Source organism: Nannobrachium achirus (assembly GCF_963921795.1).
Source record: "Nannobrachium achirus genome assembly, chromosome: 3".
NCBI classification, from domain to species: domain Eukaryota; kingdom Metazoa; phylum Chordata; class Actinopteri; order Myctophiformes; family Myctophidae; genus Nannobrachium; species Nannobrachium achirus.
This window is the reverse complement of record NC_137812.1, coordinates 37,115,369-37,123,400: the sequence shown is the minus strand read 5'-3', so window position 1 is coordinate 37,123,400 and position 8,032 is coordinate 37,115,369. Positions and strand designations below refer to the sequence as shown.

The 8,032-nt window shown below is 39.4% G+C and overlaps 1 long non-coding RNA gene across 1 annotated transcript; it reads right to left on the bottom strand.

Moving 5' to 3' along the window:
- Positions 1-3,320: 3,320 nt before the first annotated feature.
- LOC308281334 lies at positions 3,321-4,191 on the bottom strand. The gene is made up of 2 exons (XR_013961839.1): positions 4,087-4,191; positions 3,321-3,617 (listed from the first exon to the last, which is right to left on the bottom strand). It is a non-coding gene; the product is annotated as an uncharacterized lncRNA (long non-coding RNA).
- Between the last annotated feature and the right edge of the window lie 3,841 nt (positions 4,192-8,032).

Here is an 8,032-nt window from a genome sequence, read left to right as displayed (position 1 = left end):
GCGCCCCCCTTTGGCCATTTGGGGTAAGATTGGTTTCAGTGATATTTGAACTAACCCTCTACACTATTTTGTCATGAAAATGTGACTTTGCTTGTATGTTTTAGAGGCAGAAGAATAATTTGCATAAAAATGCAATATTGTTTGAATTATTTAAAAAAGCATGTTTCAATGTTAAAGAAATCCGATCTGACAGATCTTTAGATATCGGTCCAAAGTTCACGTAAAAAAAGTTTTGTGCACGTGACACGAAAATTCCAGAATAAAAGCGGGTTTACGCGTTTTACAAACTGCTCAAAGTGGCGGAAAATCGAAGGGCGGAGCTTACTTAACAACGACACAGATGTCTTCCGCTTGAGTCAAAGCACGCGTGTAACAAGTTGCATGTCTTCAAACGAAACGAGTCATGACTTATGCCCGTTTGAAGTTTGAATTTTCAGACGCTTCGTATAGCGCCCCCCTTTGGCCGATTGGAATAAAATTGGTTTCAGTGATACCTTGACTAACCCTCTACATCTTTGCCAAATGCCATGAACGTGTAACTTTGCATGTATGATTTAGAGGCCGAAGAATAATTTGCATAAAACTGCAATATTTATTGAATTATTAAAAAATTATATTTCACTTTAAAAGAAATCCGCCGAGATTAGTTTGACCGTATTGGTCCAAAGTTCATGTGAAAAATGTTTTGTGCGCGTATCGAAAAAAACCCAGGAGGAGATAGATTTTTACTGTTTTTCATATAATTCCGAATTGTGGGAGATCTAAAGGTCAGAGGTCAAAAGTCAGAGGCTAAAAGTTGTTCGGCATGAGGAGACGCATACGTGTATACAGGTTTCATGCCTGTACCTCAAACACAGCATGAGCTATACCTGTTCAAAGTTCGCACTTTCGAAGGCTTCCTACAGCGCCACCATTTGGCCGATTGCTGTAAAAAGTAATAGCACACTTCGCCACTGTAAACTGAACACATTGATGTTTTTATTTTCATTTTCTCACTAAGTATGTAGGAGTAGAAAGGAACCGAAGTTTTTGATACTTGATATGCCTGCCTGATAGATAAATAAATAAATAAATAATGACAATATCTAAAGTGTGCTCGCCTTATAGGCGAGCCCACAACTAGAAAAATATTGTTCCTTCGAAACAATTGTGGGCTCGCTTCAAGCCGGAAAACAATGGCTATAAAAGTACAAAATGTCAAGATCGCAGGCAGTGCTCTCTTTGACGTTACTGACGTCAAAGATTGGTCCATTTTGTTCCAAAAATGTGTTGTGCAAAAGTTGACCCGCTGGTGGCGCTATAACAGGCCAATGTAAGAAGGGTGGTATCTGCTCCTTGACCTATTGGGAATGTGCTTGCAAGATTTCACGCACATTGCAGGCTGTGTTCATGATTTGAGGTGTTTTTGGCTTTGGACACTTTATCGCTGCTTGCAGCTATATTCATTATTATTATTTTTTTTGTGTGTGTGCACTTCATAGGCATATTAGATAAAGGTCCTTAGATTGTGTGTAGTATGTTTCATGCAAATTGCAAAAATAAATCCTAACGGGTTTAAGCGTTTCACAAACTGCTCAAAATGATATAGCGCCCCCCTTTGGCCAATTGGGGTAAGATTGGTTTTAGTGCTATTTGGACTAACACTCTACATCTTTGCCAAATGCCATGAACATGTTACTTTGCATGTATGATTTAGAGGCAGAAGAATAATTTGCATAAAACTGCAATATTCATTGAATTTATTTTAAAAAGCATGTTTCAATTTTAAAGAAATCCGATCTGACAGATCTTTAGATATCGGTCCAAAGTTCACGTAAAAAAAGTTTTGTGCACGTGGAGTGAAAATTCCAGAATAAAAGCGGGTTTACGCGTTTTACAAACTGCTCAATATGGCGGAAAATCGGGGGGCGGAGCTTACTTAACAACGACACAGATGTCTTCCGCTCGAGTCAAAGCACGCGTGTAACAAGTTGCATGTCTTCAAACGAAACGAGTCATGACTTGTGCCCGTTTGAAGTTTGAATTTTCAAACGCTTCGTATAGCGCCCCCCTTTGGCCGATTGGAATAAAATTGGTTTCAGTGATACTTTGACTAACCCTCCACATCTTTGCCAAATGCCATGAACGTGTAACTTTGCATGTATGATTTAGAGGCCGAAGAATAATTTGCATAAAACCGCAACATTGATTGAATTATTAATAAAATATATTTCACTTTAAAAGAAATCCGCCGAGACTAGTTTGACCGTATTGGTCCAAAGTTCATGTGAAAAAAGTTTCATGCGCGTATCGCAAAGATCCCAGGAGGAGATAGATTTTTACTGTTTTTCATATAATTCCAAATTCTGAGGGATCTGAAGATCAGAGGTCAAAAGTCAGAGCGTAAAAATTGTTCGGCATGAGGAGACGCATACGTGTATACAGGTTTCATGGCTGTACGTATAACAGAGCATGAGCTATACCTGTTCAAAGTTCGCACTTTCGAAGGCTTCCTACAGCGCCACCATTTGGCCAATTGCTGTAAAAAGTAATAGCACACGTCGCCACAGTAAGCTGAACACATTGATGTTTTTATTTTCATTTTCTCACTAAGTATGTAGGAGTAGAAAGGAACCGATGTTTTGAGGAGAACTTGATATGACGGTTAGATATTGTCACTAGAAAAATATTGTTCCTTCGAAACAATTGTGGGCTCGCTTCAAGCCGGAAAACAATGGCTATAAAAGTACAAAATGTCAAGATCGCAGGCAGTGCTCTCTTTGACGTTACTGACGTCAAAGATTGGTCCAAAAGAAAAACCACAAAGAAAGCACCAACCTTGCGTTAAGAACAATTCATGACTTTTAAGAAACGAACATACTTACTTGCTCAGTGTGATTTACTTGAAGATACAATGAAGATACAATGTATTGTATGCATGATATGTGAAACTGTGAATTGATGGCTATGTGAGAATTTTGTGGAATAAAGTTTATATATAAAAAAAGATTGGTCCATTTTGTTCCAAAAATGTGTTGTGCAAAAGTTGACCCGCTGGTGGCGCTATAACAGGCCAATGTAAGAAGGGTGGTATCTGTTCCTTGACCTATTGGGAATGTGCTTGCAAGATTTCATGCACATTGCAGGCTGTGTTCATGATTTGAGGTGTTTTTGGCTTTGGCCACTTTATCGCTGCTTGTGTAGCAAGTTGCACAATGGATAACGCTGTTACACTGTTATAAATGAGATATGACTGCATAAAAACCAGAAGTAACCAGGTTCGGCTGCTGAGAGCTCAGTTTGTAGTGTGAATACCAAAGAAATTGGAGACGGAGTCAAAGTTGCAAGTTTAAACAGAAATATATATTGAAAACTTTTCAGACAGATAAGAAAATCAACAGTTGCAACAACATGAAAAATAACAAATGGGGGCCCTTTAAAGAGTTCGAGTTCAGTTCAGTTCATTGGGATTGGGCATTGGGATTGGGCATGGGATTGGGCTCAGTGCCTCAGTGAGAGAGAGAACACAAGGGGAACACAGGTTCCTACCAAACACCATGGGAGGAGGGGTTCAAGGTCCAGCAGGTTCAATGGGAGGCTCGCCAGAGCTCATCAGCTCGTGTCACAAAAAACCTGACCTGAAAAAGGCCAGGTGAAAATAAAGCAATCAGTCTATTGTACAATATAATTCAATTCTAAGTCAACATGAATGTTACTTTTCATTTCATGATTCTCATTAAAGTCAATATTTCAAGCTCATAATAGCATGCATGCATTAAGAAAATAAAAATATATTTCTCAAATAAATCATTACTTTATAAAGAAACAAAAGTCATTACTTCAAAACTCAAAATCTTTCAAACTCAAAATCAGATAGTTCAAAAACCCAAATGAAATACTTCAAAACGCAAATGTAATTCACTTTAGTGAATAATGAAAACCAAGCAGTTTGAGCTTGTACACATTTGTTTGGTCTGCTAGGAGTTTAGCACAGTCAAGTAAACCCCTTGTTACACAGCATTTGTGCTAAAACACCAAACAGCTAGCAGACCCATTTCAACACAATCGACCAAGCCATTGAGAATAAACCAGTTGATATGAACTCACCGCTGAGTAGGTATGGATAGGCACAGAAAGTATACAGCATGAGGGCAGCTGCAGCAGCATAGCATGAACCATGCTGCTTCCAAACACTCTGGGTTGGGAGGGAGTGGCAATCTAGGAAGTGACATCACCTCAACCTTTATTTATACTCCTTGCTTGACAAGGTTGCCATGTCTGGTTGGGTTGCCACGTTTGGTTGCAATAAGTAACCAGGGTTACACTTGCAGCTATATTTATTATTATTATTTTATAATTTTTTGTGTGCACTTCATAGGCATGTTAGATAAAGGTCCTTAGATTGCGTGTAGAATGTTTCATGCAAATTGCAAAAAAAATCCTAGAATAAAAACGGGTTTAAGCGTTTTACAAACTGCTCAAAATTATATAGCGCCCCCCTTTGGCCATTTGGGGTAAGATTGGTTTCAGTGATATTTGAACTAACCCTCTACACTATTTTGTCATGAAAATCTGACTTTGCATGTATGTTTTAGAGGCAGAAGAATAATTTGCATAAAAATGCAATATTGTTTGAATTATTTAAAAAAGCATGTTTCAATGTTAAAGAAATCCGATCTGACAGATCTTTAGATATCGGTCCAAAGTTCATGTAAAAAAATGTTTTGTGCACGTGACGCGAAAATTCCAGAATAAAAGCGGGTTTACGCGTTTTACAAACTGCTCAAAGTGGCGGAAAATCGAAGGGCGGAGCTTACTTAACAACGACACAGATGTCTTCCGCTTGAGTCAAAGCACGCGTGTAACAAGTTGCATGTCTTCAAATGAAACGAGTCATGACTTATGCCCGTTTGAAGTTTGAATTTTCAAACGCTTCGTATAGCGCCCCCCTTTGGCCGATTGGAATAAAATTGGTTTCAGTGATACTTTGACTAACCCTCCACATCTTTGCCAAATGCCATGAACGTGTAACTTTGCATGCATGATTTAGAGGCAGAAGAATAATTTGCATAAAACCGCAATATTTATTGAATTATTAAAAAATGATATTTCACTTTAAAAGAAATCCGCCGAGATAAATCTGACCGTATTGGTCCAAAGTTCATGTGAAAAAAGTTTCGTGCGCGTATCGAAAAAAACCCAGGAGGAGATAGATTTTTACTGTTTTTCATATAATTCCGAATTGTGGGAGACCTAAAGGTCAGAGGTCAAAAGTTAGAGGGTAAAAGTTGTTCGGCATGAGGAGACGCATAAGTGTATACAGGTTTCATGCCTGTACCTCAAACACAGCATGAGCTATACCTGTTCAAAGATCGCACTTTCGAAGGCTTCCTACAGCGCCACCATTTGGCCGATTGCTGTAAAAAGTAATAGCACACTTCACCACTGTAAACTGAACACATTGATGTTTTTATTTTCATTTTCTCACTAAGTATGTAGGAGTAGAAAGGAACCGAAGTTTTGAGGAGAACTTGATATGACTAGTATAGTATAGAAACTAGAAAATGTGCAATTTGTGAAATTGCGAGTGTGGTTGCCCGCCCCGCCCCCCTCCCACGAGTTTAGCAAGACGATTATGTTGTCACGTCGCTCCCGAGATCGTTTGTCTTTCGTTTTGAGAGGGTTGTTCCCCCTGAAAAACGCGTTTTGGCCTGAAACGGTTACGTTTTGTGCGTTTGTGGCGCCCCCTAAGGGTCGAAGTGGAAATGCTTTTGGGGATTTGTTGAATATCCCACCCGCAACTTGTGGTTAAAATTTGGTGTTGACTGGATGTTTCGTTTTTGATTTATGGCTATTTTTGGCAAAACGGGCCCCTCTCGCTAACTTCGGAAGCGTGTTCCGGACGAACGGTATGGACTATCGAAATATCGCTTGAATATGTTTATCGCGTGGGTTCAGAGATCTTGTGTACCGATTTTTATGACATTTGGAGAAAATATGTGGGAAAAGGAGCAAAAAGTGTGTTTTGAAGAAAATTCAAAATGTCGGAAAATCTATCCTGACGCAAATGGGCGTGGCCTATATGGGGAGATGCGTCATGACCCAAGGAATCCAGGGAAAAAATAATTTTAATTTTCCGACCTACGGTTCAAGAGTTACAGGCCAAAACGTAAAGTGGGCTGTTATAGCGCCACCATGTGGCCGACTGATGTAATTTTTTTAAAATTAATTCTTACAATTATTATGAATCTCCTCTCCAAGTTTTGAAACTGTAGACCCTATGGTTTGCGAGGGAAAAATAATTGAATGTGAGTTTTTTCGATTCCCATTATAAGTCAATGGGGAAAATTAATTCACTAATAAATTAATATCAATTAAACTATACAACTTTTCTCTTAGAAAAGTAATAGCACACTATTCCCGATCAAGCCGGTCGATTTGACATATGGCGCGAGTGTGTGGCGCAAAAACTGTGGGAGGAGATTCGCGCCGAAAAAAAGGTTACACTAGAGGTCAAGAATAATAAAGTTTCCCTAGAACTATAGTGTGTTGCCCTGTAAGGGCAACCACACTAACTAGAAAATGTGCAATTTGGGAAATTGCGAGTGTGGTTGCCCGACCCGCCCCGGCGCGAGCGGCGGGGATGCGCCTCGTTGTCGCGTCACTCCCGAGATCGTTTGTGTTTCGTTTTGAGAGGGTCGTTCCCTCTGAAAAAACGCGTTTTGGCACGAAACGGTTAGGTTGTGTGCGTTTGTGGCGCCCCCTAAGGGTCGAAGAGGAAATGCTTTTGGGGATTTGTTGAATATCCCACCCGCAACTTGTGGTTAAAATTTGGTGTTGACTGGATGTTTCGTTTATGATTTATGGCTATTTTTGGCAAAATGGGCCCTTCTCGCTAACTTTGGAAGCGTGTTCCAGACGAACGGTATGGACTATCGAAATATCGCTTGAATATGTTTATCGCATGGGTCCATAGATCATGTGTACCGATTTTTGTGACATTTGGAGAAAATATGTAGGAAAAGGAGCAAAAAGTGTGTTTTGAAGAAAATTCAAAATGGCGGAAAATCTATCCTGACGCAAATGGGCGTGGCCTATATGAGGAGATGCGTCATGACCCAAGGAATCCAGGAAAAAAATAATTTTAATTTTCCGACCTACGGTTCAAGAGTTATAAGCCAAAACGTAAAGTGAGCTGTTATAGCGCCACCATGAGGCTGACTGACAATATTATTTTTTATTTATTCCTTGAACTCATTATGCATCTACTCTCCAAGTGTTGAAACTGTAGCCCCTATGGTTTGCAAGAGAAAAAATAATTGAATGTGAGTTTTTGCTATTCCCATTATAAGTCAATGGGTTTGGCCTGAAACGGTTACGTTTCGCGCATTTGTGGCGCCCCCTAAGGGTTGAAGTGGAAATACTTCTGGGGATTTGTTGAATATCCCACCCGCAACTTGTGGTTAAAATTTGGTGTTGACTGGATGTTTCGTTTCTGATTTATGACTATTTTTGGCGAAACGGGCCCCTCTTGCTAACTTCGTAAGCCTGTTCCGGACGAACGGTATGGACTATCGAAATATCGCTTGAATATGTTTATTGCATGGGTCGAGAGATCCTGTATACCAATTCTTGTGACATTTGGAGAAAATATGTAGGAAAAGGAGCAAAAAGTGTGTTTTGAAGAAAATTCAAAATGGCGGAAAATCTATCCTGACGCAAATGGGCGTGGCCTATATGGGGAGATGCGTCATGACCCAAGGAATCCAGGGAAAAAATAATTTTAATTTTCCGACCTACGGTTCAAGAGTTATAGGGCAAAACGTAAAGTGGGGTGTTATAGCGCCACCATGTGGCCGAATGATGTAATTATTTTTTAATTAATTCTTACAATTATTATGAATCTCCTCTCCAAGTTTTGAAACTGTGGACCCTATGGTTTGCGAGAGAGAAAATAATTGAATGTGAGTTTTTGCGATTCCCATTATAAGTCAATGGGGAAAATTAATTCACTAATAAATTCATATCAATTAAACGATACAACTTTTTTCTT